This window comes from Bemisia tabaci, chromosome 8, assembly GCF_918797505.1.
Source record: "Bemisia tabaci chromosome 8, PGI_BMITA_v3".
Taxonomy (NCBI): domain Eukaryota; kingdom Metazoa; phylum Arthropoda; class Insecta; order Hemiptera; family Aleyrodidae; genus Bemisia; species Bemisia tabaci.
The window spans coordinates 7,481,550-7,505,006 of NC_092800.1; the positions used below are offsets into that span (position 1 = coordinate 7,481,550).

General features: G+C 40.2%; 1 protein-coding gene across 1 annotated transcript in view; it reads right to left on the bottom strand.

Moving 5' to 3' along the window:
- LOC109040935 (uncharacterized) overlaps positions 1 to 23,457 on the bottom strand; it is a 126,536-nt gene that overhangs the window by 81,074 nt on the left and 22,005 nt on the right. The window lies entirely within an intron of this gene.

Genomic DNA, 23,457 nt, shown 5'->3' on the forward strand with positions numbered 1-23,457 from the left:
ATAAATTGTGCCTCAGTTTAAAACCATCGTACATTAGTTTCTCTATCTAGATAAGTGCTTTTACAGATGAGTCGGAGCTTATAGTTCCGAATTGCAAAATGAGATCCATATAGTGTTGCTTGTGAGTTAATAAGCTGTACATCGATGGTGAAACTGCAGAAATGCGTTTATCGGTTTGGAGCTTGAAAGCTTCCTTTCATACTTAATTTTCTACGTTGAAAGCTTAATGAACGTCATTCCTTAAAAATTTCGTTTATTTTCTTCTCTATGTGAAGATTCTTTCGTTAACATTTTAAATCATAATTTTGGTCAGGTCTCCTTTAAATAATAAAACAGAAAGGGAGATTATGAAACACCCTCAACGAAATACGCGTTTTCGCAGTTTCATTGTCAGTATTTTACACAAAAAATCTATTTTGTTGAAAAGACATCGTAAACAAGCTTTAAGCTTTATCGCTGCGATATTCCTCCCACAGCTTGAATATTCCCCTTACTTAATCACGGATAGTTTTGCTCTCAATTTTGTTTTCCCGGTACGCATAAAAGCTTGCACGGTTATTACTTGGACCCACTTGATAGGTAGTACTACTTAAAGTTTTCTTCCTGCGTATAGAGCCTTTCCCTTCTAATGAGGCAAAACAGTTTTGAAACATTTTGGCAACATTGTAGAATGTTGTTTCGCTCGTCGTAAATAAGCGATCACTCTTTGTCAGAATCTTTAGGGCAGAGATGTCGATTTTTGCATGAATTTGTGTTTTTAATGATATTATTATACCTACACGAGATTTCGTAGACGTTAGAGGCACCGCGTCCAACAGGCTTGAAAAATTTGACGAAATAACGGCAGCGCTGAGTATCAAGTAGTTTGGGCGGTTCCTAACTTTGAAAAATTGCTTGCTTCTGAATTAGAATCAGTTTCTGGAACTTGTTTTGAATAGGATCACTATGTATAAGCTGGTTAAGCTTGCGCAACAATCATGATGATGAGAGGTGGCTCTCAATTAAGAATCGTAGCACATTTTTGTAATTTTAGAAGACAGACGATATTTTTTGGACAGGTTATAAGCAATCTATTTAGAAGACGGTAGTGCTTAATACCGTTTAAAAGTCAATTTTTTCAAAAATAAGAAATAATAAGAATTAAATAAAGCCAACCATCTGCATTCACAGCGTGAAAGAAGGAAAAGTCTAGGTAAGTGTTATGTTAATGTGAGCGAAAAAATCAGAGTAATAGTGAATTTCCATGAGCTCTACGATAATTTAGGAATTTTGGTCCGTAAATTTTTTACGAGAATGCGTAAAACGTGAAGTCGTAATTCCAACGATATCTATTCTTCCGTGCTAAGGAAGAGCGTCACATAAGCCTTCAAACGTTGCCTTAGTTCCTTCATTAAAAAACGGATTTACTGGGAATATTTTGTATATTTTTCTTAAAATTATTTAGACTATTTAGTTCGCAATTGAACCTAAAATATTTGAAATTTTCTAAAAAAAAAAGCATAACTTTTCCCAAAAATTCATGGTTTATCCAGGGAATTTGGACACCTCTCTAATGCTCATACAGCGTTTTCACTTAGCACGGCAGTATTGGCCAATGAAAGGATGGAAGGTATCCTCTCCCCTCACCTCACGAAATTACAGCACTCACTCTCACTATCCAGATAGAGTAACCAAGCAACAGTAATTAGAGCACCGCGGGTAGAAAACGAGAAAAAAACTCTATTACCGGCACTCAGATAAACTGCATTAATCACCAATCCGCCTCACGGATCTCTTACTTCTTCTTCTTCTTCGATCGAATTTTTTCTGAAACCGACTCGACGAAGAACTTGCAGACCCCATTAGTCGCCTAATTAACACCGTTATCAGAGTTCCAGGCACAGACCCGAAATCGGTGCCAATACCACCGAACTGGGAAAGAACGGCGTATGGACCTGCAGACGTTGCCAAATTTCCGTAAAAAAATTCTAACACAAAATTTTATAAACAGTTTAAATTTTTAGAGGGTGAGTATTAAAACAAATTAAAAGAAACTAAAAAATTATAACTAAATAAAATTAATAATTTATAATTAAAGAAAATATAAAATACAGGTAGTCAAATAAAATTTTAATTAATTTAACTATTCAATTACAGAAAAATATAACATACTTATATCACATGATTATACTATATTATACTAAATAAATTAAAATTAATGATTAGGCAAATCTCAAAGTTTCCAACGGTTTATCGGAAGCACAGTTTAAGAAAAATACCTTATAAATGAGTCTCGCTCAATGACGGAATTAAATAGCTGCACTAATCATCCGTACTACGGTAGCATAGTAAATTGTTAAAAAATTAGTTGATTCATTCTACGAAATTCAAGGGTAATTTTGGAATATCTTCAATTAAAGTTTTCGGCGAATTTTACGCACAATTCCATCCGAGGAATCCGAAAGCTTCCAGGGAAAAATTCATGATTTTCCTTAAAAATACATATTTTTTCAAGGAAAATTTGGCAATGTCTGTAAGTTCATACGACGTTCTTCCTTAGGATGGCAGAATGCTTAGGCATCGCGCATGCGCAATCGTACGGAGCAGTGCACGGGAGTTACGCAAGGAGTAGGTGTGGAGTCCAAGTCGTGAACACGCGCTCAAATCAAATCAGAAATTGTAACAAGCCAACAATAACAATAATCAAAGCGAACGGCCGTCAACTCAACTTTCGAACGATGCTGCCGGCGTTGCCTTCCTCGTTTGAAAAAGATAAATTATAATAATAAAATAAACAACGATGGAATTAATGCCACGGTTTCCTAAGGAAGCTAATATTGAGCTCCTATAGACGTGACGGAGATTTTTCATTCAGCCAACTGCTTTTGCATATAATCATTAGAACCTATAAATCAATTCTTACAGCACAGTGATGCTAATCTCAATTGTAAAGTTTAATTATTTCCCATACAATCATCTTTTATTTTCTCAAGGAAAAACTAACCACAACGTTAATTTGAAATTTTCTGAAAAAATATTTAGACGAGTAAAGAAAATTACAAAAAATTCACTGGAAACTATTGGTTTTTTCGTTTTGAAGAGATCTCGCTTGAACAGAGACTTGCAGCGGTTGTTGAAAAGTAACGGTTTTGTCGGAAAAATATGGCAACGTTTGAATTTTCATGACATGATTCGGTGGCACGGTGGTAAAGTTTGCTGCTTCATCTCAGTATGGAAACTTTGAATAAAGATGGAAATGGAATTTCCTGTATACTCTGATATGATGCAATTTTTTTTCTTCTATTTTTTGAGGATGATAGTTGACTGTAGTCAAGATCATTGTGGTTCTGGCAAAATGGTACGTAAGATTGCGGAATGTTTAATCGCAAATTTTTGGAATTTGCGGGAACTTTATTACTTTTCTCGAAAAAACTTGAAAAGAATTGAGAGAACAACACTCAAACAATATGACAACCGCTAGAGTTGTAAAATCAGGTTTTTCTTGTCCGTTTTACAAACACTCAATCCAGAACAGTTTGCAATTGTTTATTGAACTCAGGTGTCTCCTTCACGAGGCATTCGATGGTAAATGCCGAGACATAGATCTAATTAAAAACCAGCTTTTGTTTGTTCTCCGCGAATTACAACCATAATTTGTAGGTACTTGATTTCCCATCATTTAAAAGTGAAACAAGACATCTGAGCAGGAGTGTGATGAAACCTACCAAAGGATTCAAAAAGCTTGAAAAAGTAAACAAACAGAAATGACATGACATGCCGAGCTACATGTTTATAATTATTATAAAACAACCATGAAATATTTTCTTTGAGCCCGAGTGGCATCCTACGGTTGATGGATGTATTACGTAGATATACTGACAGTATCTAAATATATTTCAATCGCTATAAAATGAAACCAAACCCGGTATTGTTCGCCTTCAAATCAGATAAATAGGGGATACGATTCGCGGTTCTATACAGGGTGATCCAAGGTTAAACGGCCAGAATGCAGGAGCGTTTTTTTTTGGGTCAAGATAAGACTTTTTTGTTGCTGAAGTTTTTGTTTCAAAATGTGCCCCCAGTCCGAGCTACGGCCCCCAAAAATTTCGGGGAAAAAAATCGTTTTTCCTGAATTTTGGCAACGGTTGCGATCCAAATCTCATGAAAATTTGAACCTTCCTGTACTTATATGCTCTGAATTCATAAATGATCTAAAAAAATCGAAATCTTAATTTAAAGACGGGGTTTGGAGGTGTTTCGGCTCCTGCAGTCTGGCCGTTTAGCCCTGGATCACCTTGTAAAGTGCACTGAAAAGCCGATGGGGAGATAAATTAACACTTGGAAATAATGGTAAAATGCTGAACATTGGAGAATAGAACGAGATACCGAATAATTAGAATTACTGGTTCTCGGAATGTCGTCTGTTTTTCTCAATATATGTGTAACGACCTGTGGAAGAACCAGCAACTGCCTCCTCCATGCAAATAATATGCTGCGCTACTCGTTAATTTTCTCCCCCGCTCCTCGGAATGAAAAATTGCATCATCATTAGTATATTTTGCTCTATTGTTCTATGTTTTTCCAAGTTTTCTGCTTTAAAAGTCAGCAATTTCCATTTCAAAGCAAGCGTTTGCTTTGCATTCATGATGAACTCGGGAATGACCCCACGTTGGGACAATAGTGGAAATAGCTTTGATAATGTATGAACATGAAGTTATAACGCTATTGTGGAAGTTCTTGAATCCTTTGAAATCTAAATAATCTTCAGAAATATTCAACGAGCAGGGTTGCCTCGGACACTTTCCGACTAATTAAGCTATGCAGAGAGAGAAAAAGGAGTGTATTGTTAGCTCTTGTTGGGAGCGCATTCTGCTCCTGTTTGGAGCTATGTCTAGGATGTTCTCAAGTTCACCGTCTGCTCCCGTTAAGGAGGACGAAATGTTCTCCTTACGGTCACCGTATTCACCCTAGATTTTTTTCTCGCTCCGACAGTCATCATGCTTAGATGATATCATGTGTGAAAATATCCTATAATTTCAAGTTTAAAAAACGAATATTTTGGTGTGGAATTTTGTTATTTTTTTTTATAGAGATTTTGACTCACTGAGATTGTGTCATATGTTCTCAAAATCTGGTCATCGTGCGAAAAAAAAACAGTTTTCCTCGTTATGATATTTCTTAGTCTGCTAAAATAAAAAAAAAACCTCCAATTTTGGTAGGAGCTCAGCCCTGATTTTATCGCACCTCTGGTTACCTTTAACTTCTTGTTAAGGTAAAACTTCCAGCGCAACTCTTGGGGATTTTCGGGCATGGGTCTTGCATATTATAGTCCGGAAGACATTTTAAGTTTTTTCGGTAAATTTTGGAACTAAAATCCTAACCTCCCGTTAAAATTTAACACGTAACGAGGACTCTGAATAGAGTTTAATTGTAAACAGAAGATAAATCCGTAACAAGTGGCGATAGAACCGGGCCTCAACCTCGCAAGACCCGCAATTCAGTGATGATGTATCTCCGATCGCCCATCAAAATGGAAAGCGGCCCCCTACCGCCGCTACTACCGCGGCTTTTTGTCAACTTTCGAGTCTTTTCGACCCACTTCCCTCACGCGACAGCTCCTTTTGTCGTGCGAAATCGGTGGCTGCATTCCACGCGCGGCCGCGACCCACGACAACGAGTCTTCGCGTCGCGTCGTCGTCGCACACAGTAGGTAGGAAGAGATCAGACATCAAATTTTTGACTATAATTGAAAATTTTGATGCTTATTGAGGGTGTCTACCAAAGCAGGCTGGTCAAAAATCAGTACTTTTACAGTAATTTTTCAGTACATTCCCAAAAAATTCAGTACTTTTTCAATACCTTCGACTGACGAAATTCGAAAAATTTCAGGAATTTGAATTTCCCGCTCAAATGCCGACAAAAATGAATGAAATTCCGGACTTTCTTGCAAAATTTCCGCACTTTTTCAGTACTTCCGGACCGCCCTTGAAAAATCTGTACTATTTCTGGACTTTCCGGAGATTCCGGACTTGTAGACACCCTGATAATTTCTTGATATTCCAAACTTTTAGGGGGTGTAACTCAAAGGAAATTAAACGATAAACCCAATGAAACCACTTTCAATCCTTTATCTCATGTCTTGACGAAGATACAAGCTTTCAAAGTTTCTTCATCAAGACAGTCCCACTGTGCGGCGGAGTCACCGACTCGGCGACAATGACAGTGAGCTGCTGACAATGACTCCGCGACACGCAATTGTTTTAGCCCCCCCCCCCCCCCTCCCCCCTTTGGGATGCGGGCCCGAGTCGGATTTTGCACGCCGCGGCGCGTCGCGTCGGGAGCCCTGCCCCGGCCCAGGGGCGAGCAGGCTCACTTTCTCCGGCCAAAACGCATGCGGGCATGTGTGTCGCGCGTCGCGGCTTCCTTGTCCGTCGTCGGCCGGAGAGCGCAACGAACGATGCGATGTCTAAAAACGAAATTGGGGCATCTGATGAGGAATCTTGGTGGACGAGATTCAGGGTTCATAATTAAAATCAACATTAAGGACTTTTAAAGTAATCTTGTACAATAATATCAGTTGATTTTCAGGATTTATACAAAAACGGGAAACAGTTCAAGTACGGAATAAAGCTGGAAATCGAGCTACAAGCCACCCCCCCCCCCAAAAAAAAAAAAAAATTGGTTAAAAGTGCCAGACTAGAGGGCGGTGCAATAACATTTTATTGAAATATTAATGAGTCAAAAAAACTAACTGGTCAGAGGGAAGTTAACAAAAATTTCCTCTGACTAGAGAGTGACTTTTAAATAATTTAATGATATTTTATTACTTGGAAAAAAATGTAATGTAATCAATTAAATAATGTTAAATACAAGCAAGCAATTGACAACAAATGTGACAAAATAAGGAAACTTACAGTAACACCAGACGTTTCAACCCATCATTCATGGATCTTCTTCAGTGGCACTGATGAAGTTAATAGTCAAAAGAACGCACATATCTGATTGTCAATATCAAAATAGTTTAGGGCTGGAATCGAGTAAAAGCTACTAGACGTTTCGCTGCCATTAGCACTAAAATAGGAAGAGCATAACGCAATTCACTCGTCCTTTGGACATCAAGCTTAACCAAAATGCATGATACAACTATTTGAACTCCTGAGCCGCTCAAATTGTATTTATCGAGTTTGAAGGCGAACTTGATGTTACAGTCCTCTTTCCAGTTACTCAGACGTGAGTGTGAGAGCGATGCTGCACTCTAGCTTCTGAAACTTATCTCAATGTCAGCATCAAAATATTTTTCTTCGGGAAGAATTGAGTGAAAGTTACTGGTCGTTTCGTTGCGATGGTCATTAAGAATACGAAAATCACAACGAAAGTCAGCCGTCCTTTGAACATTACGCGAAACAAAAACGGGCGATACAACTATTTCAACTCCTGAGCCGCTCAAATTGTATCCAACGAGTTGAAGGCGAACTTGATTCCTCACTCCCATTTTCAGTTATCCATAAATTCAGATATGGAGCGCAAGAGAAAAGCCACATCCTACATCCTAACTGTTGCATTTTGTCACTCGCCAGCCTTATTTTGAGAAGACTAAAACAGGCAATTTTTCTAAAAGGTAAGCCAACAGAGGACCCGAGGACACTCAAATTTAAGAAAGAAGAAGAAAATACTAATGATCTCTCAGCTTCATTCTCGATGGCATGAATTGATTTTGGGTTTCGAACTTTGGAGGAGACTAGAGTCATGCATTTTTTACTCAAAATTTCAAAATTTGTATAATAATTTTCTCAACGTGAAAAAACATTGGAAAAATTTGCAATATCTCGCCACACGGAAATAGTTCAAAATTTGAAAAAAACCAAAAATATTTTGTTACGAACAAGTAATACTATGCCAAAGAGGGTCAACTTGATTTAAAAATTCACACCAAGACAGTCATTGAAGCAGTGCTTGGTAATATCAGTATCAAAGCAAACAAACGAGTGTAATCGACTCACGCGATGATTCATTTTAAGGAGAGCAAAACGCTCACAAGAATAACCTTTTAAACGGCAATTAACACCGCGCAATAATCGCGTGTAGTGGAATCGACTCCGCTCTTTAAAAAAATGTCTCACACAAATGTTCCATCCTCTTTTAATTGTTGCTGAATTACAGTACAAATCCACCGCTGAAATGGTGCGAAGCAGCGATTAAAATTTGATTGCCTGTATTTCTCCTCTCCTTGCTGGGTGATTGAATCACGGCTCTCGTGAGGTTAACCTTGAAGTGTGAGCATGAGTCTTCGTGTAAGATCGACACGATCTTAAAGGTCGCGCCGCGACTGCGTTGCACTGGATAAATGCCACTTTACAGGGGGATTTCACGTGAGTCACAGAAAACACAGGATTTGACTTTAGGTACCGTACAGCGATCACGATCTTCGATCGGCATTCGATCGCAAAAAAGAAAGAATTCTTGATCTTGTTCGGTGGAAGTGAAATTTTAACCTTGCAGCTTGTTATGGTAATCCTAAGACTTTTAAAGGTCATGTTATTTTAATTTAAGCAGAATAGATTTTATTCAATCTAATTGAGGATAATAACGCTCCTAAAAATACTAATGTCTTGACTAATGTTTCCTCTTTCTTATGCAAGGGTTTTTTAATCCTCGCGTTTAAGCCAATGAAGTAATTTGTTACATCCTGAAAGAAATGAAACAGCTTCCTGTCAACGATCATTGCACTACCTAACGAAAAACAGAGCACAATATTTACAACAGAAGGACTCGTACTCGACTAAAAGCATCACATTTTGCATTTTATGGGATCAAGATACAGGCGTCAACGAAAATAGTTCATTTTCATATGATATTTTTTAATTCGCATTTTTCACGTACATTTTTATCCCCAGCCTACATCATCAAACTATCTGTTTTGACGAGAGATCATAGCTTCCTCGGCGAGTCACACGCCGGGAAGGAGACTATGGAAGTTCTGAGACATTATCGGAAAATCTTCCGGGAACTTCCCATTGGCTCTTCAAAATGTGGGTGATTAACTTGTACATGCACATGAACAACTGTGCATTGCGTATACTAGAAAATAAGATGTTAGCCGGGAGTTCACGGAAAAGTATTCCGCAATGCTAGACGTAACCCGACCTAATGGAGCATTGAAACGTAACGAAAATACACAAAATAGCTGGAATAATTCAACTAAAAAACTCAAGAAAAATGGGCAACCAAGGCTAAAAAACAAGGAAACATTAAAGCCTGGGACGTTTTAGGGTGGTTTCAACCCCCTCCTTGACCAAAAGACGAACATAAATAAAGTGATTTTCATAATTTTGTATAGATTTTGGTTTCCTGATCGAGGAGGGGGATTAAAACCACTGCGAAACGGCCCTGGCTTTATGTTTCGTTGTCCTCAAGCCTTGATTCCCTACTTTTCTTCGTATAAAGATACCTATTAAAACAAAGTTGTTGTAAAATGTGTCACCCTTTAAAAACATTTTAATCCGTAAGTTTTTTCGTTTTAATGTGACTTTGTCTGGCCTGACTGAATCGAAACCTACCTAACCTATATTAATAACACTTAGCTCACCTTTTAATAATAAAATTAATAAAATTTTAGGTGGTCAGTATTTTACTGCTTCTTGACACCGTGACTGTCGCTCCTGGAGAGAAAATTAATCATAAGCTTTATATGTCGGTACCGTTTCGGCGGGTTCAGTGACTTTCATGTGACAATTCGAGGCTGGAATGTCCCGCGGCGCCAGGCCCTGTTATATTGATCTAGCGATTTCACGGCGAATTCCGGGCACAGATTTCTGCCGACCATTGTTCGGCGCAGTTTCAGTGGACACGAACTGACCAACGAATTAAATCCTTTCAAGGGGGCCGCCACTGCCGCCGCCGCGATGAAGAAGTAATAAACACATAATAAAATTGAGAACTGATGGGAATTTTCAGGAGGATGCCCTGCTCACGCCTGAATCCGATTTGGGCGAATTAAAAGAAGCCGAATGGGGGTCCCGAGAATTCCACTGGTTGTGTTGCCATGGTCCTGGGAAATTATCATTTTCCGATGGAGTGAAAATTAAATGGGTCGGTGCTTTTTTATCCGGATCTAGTACCGAATTTCGGAACTTTTGAGCTTTTCCCGGATTTTTTCCGGAACTTTATGAGATTTTCCCGAACTTTTGAAATTGCCGAAACGTTCCGATTCTTTTGCATTTTCCGGAATTTTTGAAAAAAATCTTAAAAAAATCCTGGAACATATGATGGTCATGGAGTGGCAGTAATCGGAACTATAAAGTTCCGAATCGCGGAACTTGTAACGGACACGGTAGGATCGCTGAAATGGGTATTGAAGTTTTTCGTTTAAGTTCCGGGTGTTCGCTCGAGTTTAAGCTCATTCTGAAAACCAGGAGACATCAGTACGAGTACTTCGTGATTTTTGCGGATTATTTCTCACTTCGTCGAGACAATTCTCTTTCAAACTGCCCGTCAGGTTAAATTTTATGCGATCAAGTCATCGTGAAAATTATAGGTGATACCGGGCGGGGTTTTGGGCTTTAGACCCGCCAACTTGCCGACCATTTTCTGGAGGCTGCGCTGCACTGACAATAATTCCAATCAGATCTGAAACGCGTCTGCAGTTGCCTTCTTGAATGGTCGTAACTTGTGTTGCACCAAAAAGCATACCCTTTTGAGGGAAAATTGTGCTCGCATGAGCTTTCTCCATCTGTATTGAGTTTCGTGGTTTTTCTGAATTGAACCAATTAGCGCCATTACCGACGTAAGTGCCAATCTCTAACTCGGTGATAGAGGGGTTGTTTTGTCTCTGTTTTCTCTAGTATAATCAATCATGTCTGATTTCAAAATAGCCTTCCAAAAGAACATACATTTTTCGGAATTCGAAGATTGTCAACAGAGCTAATGAAACGGGTTTCCTTGTTTTTCTCGCATTCGCAATTTTGGCGCTTACGTCATTTGGAAAATAATCGGTTCAACTGTAACGCACGTTAGCTACATCTTAAACTTTCTGTCGATCTGTCCATACAACTCGGGCGTCTACCTCAATCAGTTTGTCTCCCCGTACAGTTTCTCTAGCAAGAACTCTTTGTGTTGTGGTAGGCAGAGAATATACTGAGAAAACACTTTGTAATAGTTGAAATAAAGCTGAATAGTTGAATACACTGTTAAAGTATTTTTTCGGAAAATACAAGATTGAAGTATTTTTACTTCGGGAAATACACTATTGAAGTATTTTCTTCGGAAAATACACTATTGCAGTATTATTTTTTTCGGAAAATACACTATTGAAGTATTTTCTTCGGAAATACACTTTTGAAGTATTTTCCTCGGAAAATACACTATTTGAGTATTTTCTTCGGAAAATACACTTAAAATCCGAAATCCGGCAACAAGGAACCGTCTCCTCTTTACGCGATCGATTGAAAGCCAATCTCGCGGCTACTCACCGGAATCATAAACTGGGTTGCCGGTTCACGCGCGTGTATCGAATTATCGATGCGAATTTGTAGCGAATTTCGGCGATCCGACAGCGTCGATTATGAGTTATTAATTCAGCGAGCACGCCAATGTGGCGGGGGGGGGGGGGGGAGCGTCGCGATAGACTGACACACATAGGACGGAAGGGCCGGCCGGTCCATAAAAGCCACTCTTGCCGCATTCCACCGATACTTGGCCCCCCGAGGGTGAGGGGACGGGGGCTGTTGGGGGCCTCCTAGCTGCCCATTTCCAATAGACCAACAGCGTGGCTATTCATTATGAAAGTATCCTATCAACCCGATGCGGCCGGCGCGGCGTCGGGCGTCCGTCGGGTTGGGGAGCCCGCGGTCCTGACCCGCGCCGCTGGACGGCCAGCGACTCCAGAAGTCCAGACCGCACAGTGGCGGTGTAGATAGATAATTTTGTCCACTCGTCGTTGAGACTATCCAATGTCCATGTAGAGTACCTATTTAAGGAGAGTACAGACATTTCAAAATATGGAGCTGCTAGGGTCCAAAAAAACAGCCAAACCCCCAACACAAAAAATGTCACTGCGTTTAAACGTCGCATGGCAATTGAGATACTTTGGGTGCTTGTGGTACTTGGAAGGTGACGATATAGTGAGTATATGTCGCAATTAGCAATCGCCGGCAAATTGCAATCTATTCGTGTTGAATAAAAAAAATAAAAAAATGTAAAGTAAAAAAACGAGATGGAAAGTTGTAATTATTATGCTTTGAATTCAAACATACGTTATCCCCTTCTTCTTGAATGTATGGTACCAGCTAGCACACTCGTGAGTTCGTGAAATGTAATCAATAATCTGCGTTGGGTTCGGTTAGGTTAAGCAACTAAACTAGCTCCGCGGCAAAGCGGAGAGTATCCCTGGATTTGAAGGCGTTCCAAGATGATGTCGTGCCTTGAATTTCTTCGCTAAAGAAACCTCTATATCGATGTAATTGTAATTGCGATTTGACGAATTGACAAGTACGGAGCTTGCAAATGGAGATGTTGCATGTGTGAGGGATTTGCGATTTGACTGTTAATTCTTATTTAAAAGTTCGCGAGAAACACGATGGCCCCACTGGTTTTCTCTGGAATCATTTTCCAAGCTCAAAAAAAGCTCTCAAGTTGAGGCCAAAATGGCGGGGATATCCCACCCTACCCTGAGAGTCCACCTCTACATCAAGACAAACTCTCCATGCAAAGATTGGGAGCAAATACATTAGCAGGGTTGCCGTGTTTTCAGTTTTGGAGTCCCCAAACAAAGTGGCAGCCCTGTCAATGTATTTGCTCCCTATCTTTGCATGGAGAGTTTGTCTTGATGTAGAGGTGGACTCTCAGGGTTGGATGGGATATCCCCTCCATTTTGGCCTCACTTTGAGAGCTTTTTTTGAGCTTGGGAGTTGATTTCAGAGAAAATTAGTGTCACCGTCGTGTTTCTCGCGAACTTTTACATAAGAATCAACAGTCAAATCGCAAATTCCTCACATATGCAACATCTCCATTGCCGGCGATTGCTGACTGCCTGCGACATATACAAGAACTACGCAGCCACTGGTTCAGTTCCGAACTCATTCTGGATCCGCCTCCGCAGTGCCACTGTGAGACGCAGCGCGCGTCCGTCTGGCATTGCGGTGCGGCGCACACCGTGTGAAGCAGTAACACTGTCGGCAAACCAATTACACCGCCGTAAGAGATAATGCACCGCGGCCGAGCCATTGAGCATTCGCCTATTCACCCGGCTAATCTGGGCGTCGCGGAATGCGACCGGCTCAAAGACCCGATCGAAAGCTCGATATTTTTCGGGTTCCGTTGCCGATGCTACGTAAGAGAACAGTAAGTCCATTCTAGAGTGAACCTTGAAGCGCATAAAAACATATGGAATCAGCGGCTCAGACTTACTACCCTCTTCCGTAGTACAATTGAATGCTGCTGTGCTAAGGAAAAACGCCGTATGAACCTTCAGGCGCTGTCAAATTTCCTTTGATTTTTTTTTTTTTTTTAAGATATGATTTATTGTTAGCTTCCAATACAGAAATTATAAACAATTAATTTAAATTATAGATAATGTATTTGGAAAAAGTACCAAAATGATAGTTACTTATTATAATAAATTAAAAGTAGAAAAAAGTACATTCATTGTAAAGAGAAACTATAAGATAAATGGATGATTAATTTAAGGTGTGGATGATTAATTTAAGGTGCCCTTTGATAAAACCCGAATTTCCTGGTAAACATATGACTCATTTTCTTCCAATTTTTTTTTATATAATTTTGTTCGCGATATGACCGAATATTCCTGAAAACGTCAAGGAAAAAAATTCATAACTTGCATCAAAAATAAACATTTTATCGAAGGAAACTTGGCAACTCTCGAATGTTCATACGGCGTTCTTTCTCAACACGGCAGAATGGTCCAGCGATCGATTCCTTAGCCGCCTCGGGGAGGAAGAGCGTTCAACCGTTGGACGTACTCACGTCAAAAGGCAGTATCTTCATGGTCCTTGTTGTGTATGTATTCTTACGAGCTTTAGGACTCAGGTCGCTATGGAGATAGTTCTTTTTGATTTAAGAGCCTAGTGAGCTCTGGACAGAGAATGATACGAATCTGTGGCTACGCCTACGTTGAAAGTTCGGAGATCCGTGCGGTGCGATAAGTAGTCGAACTTGAGGCGTCCTGGGGAAAGGATTCGGTACGGGTAGCAATTCGAGGGAATTCGTTTTTAAGTAGCGTGCGTTTGTCAATGCGGCTAGAGCAGTGGCGCGGCGTGGCGTGCTTTGCGATATATCGATTGATCTGCTATTCAAACTTATGGAATAGGATCGATAAACAGGGTGTTCGCAACGAACGTCTTAAGAATCGATTTTTTACATAGATTCTGATGGGGGAATATCGATAATCGATCATTCACGCCTCGCCACTTAAGGAAGCTGATCCGTATCACACGCGCTGCTTACAGACGGATCGTTAATCTGAGTGGAGAAACACGCATTGGCACCGCGATGTTGTTCCAAAATATTTCAAGAGATATTGTCCGGACATTAGATCAAGGTTCTTATTTCTTCACAGTGGTAAGTCCTGAGAACAGGCACATACATTTTTCGGTGCACCAGGATTATTTAAAAATTAAACTTTAGCATTAGTTTTGAAACAACGCACGTTTCCGAGTGTTTATCGGCTGGAACCATCGATAAGGGAAATCAGGCTTTAAGACGAGTCAATCTTAAAATCAATCGGTTTTTGGTCTGCATCTGACATTCGGGTGAATGATTTTGATGGCATTAGTCGGACTGTACAACTCAAGTGATAAATGTGTCGAGGTGTGGCCACTGCAGAGGATCTTCATTACACCGTGCAACGCAAAGCCCTCATTAACGAGAAGATTTATAAATTGGTTATTTTAGAATTGATGGATGACATCTTTTGACTTACGTCAAAATTTTAGAAGTTTTCACTTTTGTCGGAGTGTGCTTTGGCGTTCAGAACGTTTATATGTCACGACGCTTCCTATACCCGCAGGAAAATATTTTTTTTTTTTTTTAAACACACGGAGAAAAAAAACCTTGTGCGTACCACCCGAAGTTTAGGTCATATGGATCTCTGAAGTTTTCAGATTGAGCATCTGAACACTTTAGGTCTAGCTGTCGAGGTTCGGATCACACATCTGAAACTTCAGTTCTTACATCTGAAGTACTTTCAGATGTGAGAACCGAAGTTTTTTGGTTGTAAGAACCGAAGTTTTTCGGATGTGAAAACCGAAGTACTTCAGATGTAAGAACTGAAGTTTCAGATGTGTGATCTAAACCTCAGCAGCTGGACCTTAAGTGTTCGGATGCTCAATCCGGAAACTTCAGAGATCCATATGACCTAAACTTTGGGTCCCACGCACGAAGTTTTTTTTCTTCGTGCATCATAATCTAGCCTTTCAGTATATCCTGACATTTCGAGAAAACGGAAATCTGTACGAGTCTCTCATCAGGGTTCATTGGATATTTATGAAATTTACCACATGATATTGCAGTCACCTCTAATTCTTACGTATCTATTTACGAGAACCCGACAGAGAAGGCTGAATATCACTGAAATCACCACCGAAGTGCAAATTGCAACTTAAATGACTAGACATTGAGTGATTTTCTTCGGGCCGTGCATTTCAGTTTCGATTCAATCAATAATTACCCTTCGACAATTATATATATCTACTGACTGCGAACCTCACCATGTTCAGTTAGTTACCCTTTGACCTCAAGCATGCTTCTTTGAAAGAACTGACCCTCAGAATGTAACATTCATTGATGGATCCAATATTGGACAGCGTTGGCACTGCATCGCATCTCTCCGTGGACTTTGGCCTCTTTTCTCCATCTTCGTTTACTCACACTGCCGTGCTGAGGTAAAACTCCGTATAAACATTCGAATAATGCCTTTACTCTCAGGAAATACTTATTTTTGACGAAAGTTCTGAATATTTTTCTTGAGATTTTCAGACACTTTAGATCAGATTACTAACAACATTTGCCGAAAAGTTAGCAGAAAAATAATAAAAAATGTCCCAAAATTCTCTATCGGTCAAAGGAAGTTTTTGCGACGTCTAAGGCTCATACTGCGTTTTTCCTCAGCACAACAATATAGATTTTGAGTATTTTCCTTGACTTAGGGCCCGTGTGAATCGTACATTTCCTCTTTTCATTTGCACTGGTATATTACATGTTAGTGAACTCTCTGGCATTCCATCGTCCATTCATTCGACAGGACCAGACCAATGGATTTTTCAATTAAATTTGTTCGTAATGTGGTCTAAAATGTGTGAAAATTTTGAGGAGAAATAATCATAATTTTCTTCAAAAATAGATATTTTCTGAGAGGAAATTTGGCAACGCCTGAAGGCTCATACGGCGTTTTTCCTTAGCACGGCAGAATCCCATCAAGCAACTTGAAGACTCGATAAATCCAACTGCTATCTGCTGTGACATATCCCTCACTTCGATCATCCACTCAGACAGCGAGCTAAGACCAATGCAGAAAGAGACATCACCAAGCCAACGCTGCCGTGCTAAGGAAGAACGCCGTATGAACATTCGAGAGTTGCCAAATTTCCTCCGATAAAATGTTTATTTTTGAGGAAAATTATGAATATTTTTCCTTGAAATTTTCAGACGTTTTAGATCAAATTACGAACAAAATTATCTGAGAAATTGGTAGACAAATATTCAAAGAATTTCCTAGATATTATTGATTTGCCAGGGGAAATTTGGCAACGCCTGAAGGCTCATACGGCGTTTTTCCTTAGCACAGCAGAACGGTTCAACAGTCGCGGCGCCTTTATCCTCATGCGTTCCGTGTTCCCGTCACGCGGGCTGCGGATGCGTGGCGTGCGTGACGCAGTCGTGCGTGCGCGAGCCGCTGACCAGAAAACGCATCGCATCGTGAAAAGGAGAATAACCGTTCGATGCATCGATGAGCACCGCATAACCGCGTATCCTCGCGGGGTTCGCACTGCAGTTGCGCGGTTCTGAACTTGGAGCGGGTCCCAGGCGAAGACATCCTGCATATCTTCATTGTCTCTGAGCCGCGGATATGCACGCTCCATCGCCCCGAGCCGAAATGAGTCGTCGCGGTGGCGCGGCGGCTGCGGTGTCAATATGGGTACAGTTATGTTGATGTTGATGCACGAGGGTAAACGGACCAAAACTTGGTTGTGTACACACGGAGATGAACGATGAGGCTATGAGCCGCGTTAATTTTTTCGTCCGGGTGCCTAATGAGTGAACTTGAAACTCCCAAACGGGAACCGGTGTTGACAAGTGTTGAGGGGATAGTCGTCTGTCTTACTCACGTCGTACAGTGGAAGGAACTAATAGAAGAGGTCGGATATTGAATTTTTGGCTAAAATTTCAAATTTTTATGTTTATCTCGTCACAAACGATAAAGCACACAAACGTAGCCCGAATACACGAATAAATAAGAATGTAGTTAAAACATGCGGGTAAACAAGGCTAAAACATTAAAAACACTACAAATTCACACACACACAAAATTCACGGCACAATTCAGTTTCAAAGAGTGTCACCGAAAGGGAATTTCACGAAAAAACCAATGAAACCACTCTTGAACATTTTTGTTACATATTTTTGAAAATGTAAGCTTTCAAAGTCTCCGGACTGGTCCGACTTCTCCTATTGACTTGGTCCTTTGCGTCGTATATTTAGGGGAAAAGGGCCTATGCTGCCGTGGTAAGGAAACATGGCGTAGAAGCATACTTGTGTACTGTGTAACCAAATTTCTGCTCTGAAAATATTTATTTCTGGAGTAAGTTTTGTATATTTTCCCTTTAAATTTTCAGACTTTTTAGATCAAATTACGAACAAAATCCTCTGAAAAATTGGAGGGAAAATATAAACAAATTTTCCTGAAAATTCGTGATTTTTTGAGGGCAACGCCTGATGGCTCATACGGCGTTCTTACCTAGCATGGTAGTACGTATGTATGTGTCGCAGGAAAATAGTAGAATCAGACATTTCTCAAATTCCTGGCCAAATCGTCAAGTATTCTTACTTAAATTTTAGAGATTCTAATTCATTTTCTAATTTTAGAAAAAAAAATAATTCATTGCCTCTGTAAGAAAGAACCCGCTGTAAAATTATGCATCATACAATAGTATTTTTAAAGATGTTTAGTTCGTTAACAAATACCAGAAATAACCTGGTAAGACTTTAAATTTACAATAAATTAAAGGTAACTGCTGATTTTCAGAAAAATGCGCACATAGCAGTTTTTCTCATGCTTTGAAAGAGGCAACGCACTCCGAGTTTTGCTGATGTTTTAAGAGTTTTAAGAATTTATTGTTGCATGGTTTCGTGAACCTTTATTTTTACGTGAACTCTCATCGACGAAGAAATTCATGTTGATGTTGATGCAGAGGGGTGAAAGACCCAAGAAACTGTCGCAATACATACCGAAACGGTCAACGTCAATTTTTTGTCAACGCGGAAACTTACACGTCAGATCATCGGTATTGATAATCAATTTCCTCTTTTTGTACGTGCGCTTTCATGGTAAAATTTAGAAATAATTCTGAGAGCTGACAATAAAGCCTGCGCTTCTCTGAGCTGGATTTTAAGAACTGCTGAATGCTGAATCCAACGGACACTTTTTTGCATGAATTCTCAGATGAGCTCAGCAATTCAGCAATGCGCTGATCCGCGTATCAATGTCATCGGGTTGAGACAAGGTATCTTAGAATTCATTGCCAAGATGGCCAATAAAATATCAAAAATATATAAGGTCACAACATGTAGATGAAAAAACGAGCTTGGACCCGTTACTTCAGGCTTTACCAGGGGTGGTTTCTACACTTGCCAGAATATTGATGGAAGGGGGTTAACGTAAAATCCGAAGTAAAACCGAGAACGTTTGACATTTTAAAAATTGAGAAATCAAAGAAGACAGGGATCGAGCGAAAGAGAAAAGAGGAAAGAGAAAAGTAAACACAATAAAATAAAAAACATTTCATAGCGTGACTTTCCAAAATTAAGAAGAGACGTGGACTCCCCAAAGCCGGACATGACTTTTCAGAGGGGTCAATGGGTACCTGGAAGGTCCCTAACAAGACGGCCTTTAAAAAGGGACTGTCATTTCGGGACAAATCCTAATTTTGCAAAGTTTAGTGCAGATATGGTGCACGGCACAATCGAGCAGTTAGGTGCAACAATGACGCTTGTAGCAAAATTGCAGCTCCACAAAACAGCAATTGAGTATTTTATTAGGGTACGAGTTTGTTAAAGTAACAGGTGCAGAGCTGGCTGAGGTCAAAAAAGTTAATCATGTTCTTGATTTTAAGTCAGCGCAATTGAAATACAGAAAGATATTGTTGGACATAAGAAATTATAGAAATTGAAAAGGTGTATACGGGCCATTTTTGCACAATATGACTGATTTGAGAAGTACATTTTCTGTTTAGATGCCTAATACTTGAGACGTTTTATGATAAAGTCACTTTTTTCCTATGTGGGATGCAAATAGGGGATTTTAGGAGAAAATAAAAAATCAAAAGAAAAAGTTGCATTTTTAAAAAAAAAATTGTAAAAAAATTGAAATTTGTCCACATAATAATGACAATATGTGTAATCCGAAAAGTTGTTCTCCGCAAAAGCGGCCCGACCCCGCTTAGGCCGTTTTTGCACCTAGCTCCTCAATTCTCTTGAGGAGGAAGATTTATCGACCTGGCAATGTAGCCAAAAGCAGCGCGGAATTTCTAATCGCATCTTACGCTGCGAGCATCGAATTTTGCTAAACGCGCACACCGTAAAACCGGTTACTCTGTTGAGCACAATCTTCACACTCACACACACACTTGGGCGAATTTTGCGAAATTTTTGCACGTCGCTCACAAAAATCACTCGTCATGTGCGGGGGCAGCGGAGGAAACAGAAAACAATGAGTCGGTTGCTCGCTTGATTGTTTTCTTTCGAGAGATGTTTTCGGCGGATTCCGCGAAGCGAGGGGTAAATATTTATGAGGATTCCGGGTTCCAGATCCACTCTCACGACTACCAGCTGTCATGTTTGCCGTATGACATTTTTTTTTTTGGACGGTTGGCCCGGGCTACCGAAAAGGGGTACATGAGCAAGCAGTGTATGATATTGAATTTCAATCATGAAGAGAAGTTCTTGCGAATTGTGGGTTTTTATAAGAAGCGCTCTGACTCCCGAATTTTTCATTTTTTGTTACGATACGTCAACTGTTCGTCGATGTCACTTTCTATAATTATTGCGACTATCGACAGGTGACAGTTCCAAGACCATTTATTATACTACCTAATGATAGTTTGTGTAATTTAGAGAGTTTTAGCAGGTATGCCCAAAAACTGGAAGCAATTTAAAAGTAAAATCGTGGGGAGGATATTTATTGTACTTTTCTAACCCTGTATTGAAGTCTCCAAAGCCATGTATTTTATTAATAAGTGATTATCATAGTGTATATTTTCGAGTGATTTAGCCAGTTTGCACAAAGACTGTAGACTTCAGCTTGATTAGTCCCAAGTCATTTATACTCAATAAAGTGACTGTAGAGTGATTAGCTTTGCCAAAGTGCAAGCATTTGATTTAATCGTAAAGGACATGCAGTTTACTTTCCTAACCATGTGTTTAAGTCTCCAAAGCCATATGTCATAGGCTAATCTAGACACTTGGAGCGAAGGGTCCGAAGGGCTTCCTCTAGAAAATTCTCAAAATGTAAAAGAGTCTAATGGATTTTGCGTCAATTTGTCATGAATAATTACCAAATCTAAGCATTCTTCCTTTGTTCCCCTTCTTTCTTTCCTTCCTTCCTTCCTTCACCTTGATTTCCATGTAAACACACAGAGGTGTAAATGACCTTAGATGCTAAAGCACCGCATTAAAATAAAATTATCCTACTACTACTACCTTCCTTCCTACCTTCTTTCCTTCTTTCTATTCTTCCCTTCTTACCCAGAGGCAGATCCAGCAATCTGGCAACACCGGATTTCCTTCATTTAAACCTATATTAAGTAATCGATTCTTGTCGGCGCGCCTGAACCCTCCAAGAATCGATACATTTCCATCGGTTTAAATGGAGAAAAAAACAAACAATGTTGCCAATTTGCTGGATCCGCAAATGTTCTTACTACTACTCCTCCAAAATTTTAGACACCTGCAAACTCTCCATTGTGTTTTTTAACTCATCCAGGAATATTTCCAGAATCCAGATGATTGATCGCGAGCAAAATACTTTTACCTAGCGTCCCTTTATACTGGGAGTCGAGACAATGTGAATCCATTTCTGATTGGTTCCCGTATTTTAGGCCTTCGCAGTGTCATAAACGGGAATAAAGATTACATTATCACCGATTGCAAAGATTATAATCTGGACTGGACCAGGGAATTACGGGTTCGGGAAGGAACAAACGGAACGAGAGAAGGAACGGAGAAAGGAATTTGAGAATGGGCCGATCAAAGATTAAGAAAAACGTTCGATTTCTGTAATCTTCATTCCCGTTTGTGACTCCATGAGGGAGTGTTGTCTTGACTCTCAGTATAAAGGGACTCTAATTTTACCTGGATATTTTCCTTGCACTCCTGTCGCGTCGCGGTGCACCATTCACCAGTCACCAGTCACCACTCCGCTGACGAGCCGAAAAGCGCGGCTCATTCATCGGCGAGACGGGCAGGTGGCCGTAGCTCCGCGCTCCCTTTTCCGCGGCCGCGGCGGAGCAGTTGCGGCACGTATTCCGTGCGCCATATCCACCGGACGAAATTTAGGCCACGCTCGAGAAAAGCCGCGCGTGACGGCCACGGCCCTCGTTTCGTCATCGACCGTGGAAGAAGCTCCGACCGTGGCCGAATCCGAGAACGGAACGGAGGCGGGCGAGGCGGACCCCGGTGCCCGCTGTCGAAATGCGTAGATGGACATGCCCAACGCATGCGCCTTGCGAAATGGAATGGGCAGTTCCGGACGAGACCCGGCCATCACAATGGTGCAGCAACGTAAACATACCCGTGGCTCGCCTCTCGACGCTGCGGATTCCCAAAATATTTCAACCGAAATCTAATGGATCTGTCGTGCACAGATGTTATAAGGACTGAGTAAAGTTCCCATTTCGATATGGCCAAAGTGCGAAATCACACATGCGGCCTTATATGTAACAATGGCGGATGTGAAAAATTACCTTTTAGAAACACGCTTAAAAAACTGTTTTGTTTACACAAAAATTTAATATGTTTGGCTCTGACATAATGTACAGATCTCGAAGATCACATCTCTAGTATTTTCTCAAAATTTTCTCGATGCCGAAACAATTTTCTGAATGTGTTTCGAAAAGGTAATTTTTCACATCTGCTATTGTTACAGATAAGTCCTCATATGAGGCGCCCAGAACCAAAAGTGGTAGTCTCCGTCGCCTTATCTAAAAACCATGCAATCATTATAATTTTAATATTGAAGGAACGTGAAAGCCTCCAAGTTATAATGTTTTCTAGTGAATTTCCTGTTATCAAGCGAGAAAATATGAAAAATTTAAATAAGCAGCAACACGTTCTGGTTGTTCCTCGCAGAAAATTAAAACAATTGCACAATTTTTATAGACATGGCAATAGAGATTGCCAATTTTCTTATATTTCCGTAAGTTTTGAAACCATCATCATTTCTTGAAAACTTCTTCGATATTTCGTCTCAGTTATCATAATATTCTGTGTGAATTTCAAGAGATAAAGTGGCTTGTTTCTCTTCCAAAAATGAAAAAGGAGCAACAATTTTGAAACACTGCAATGAAAGATACGTGGTTTTGCATTTTGGCTATGGATTTACAAAATCCAGCCAAAATCACCCTAGGTACAAAAAAAATAGAGTGCTCATGCATGAAAGAACTGTGTTACACGTAAAACCCTTTCGTTGGCATATGGTTCATTTTGGCATAAACTCGTTGAAATGTCTAAAATGCACACCAAAGCGGAGAATTTGCACAGTTTATAACACGCATTTCAAAACCAACGACGCGGCGCACTTTCTAACTCTAATTTTATCGTAAGTAGCTAGGAATTTGGTATTCCCAAAGTGGGGAATGAAGTGGGAAATTCCTGGCTAAAGTCTACTTCTTGGACCACAGGTGAACCATCAATCTCTGGATTGGAGAAAATGTCCGCACGCAAACAGTTTTGGCAGCACGGTCGTTCACATCAAGCTCTGCACTTTATGACCAACTCTGATCCACTCAATTGAATGTCGAAAAAGTGCATGGAGGTCCCGTCACTCACTCAAAGTAAAGGAATCATGAACGAGATCCCATCAAGTTGGACGCAGTTGTGCGCTAAAAGAAACTATGTAAAAACTATTTACATAAAATTGAACGGTTTACATAAAATTGGCGTGGCTCATAGTTCCTTTTTATCAAATTAACTCGCACAGAGTGCCCTCTCGCATAAATACGTCCAATTGTCGCACGAAGAAGGCACTTGGCC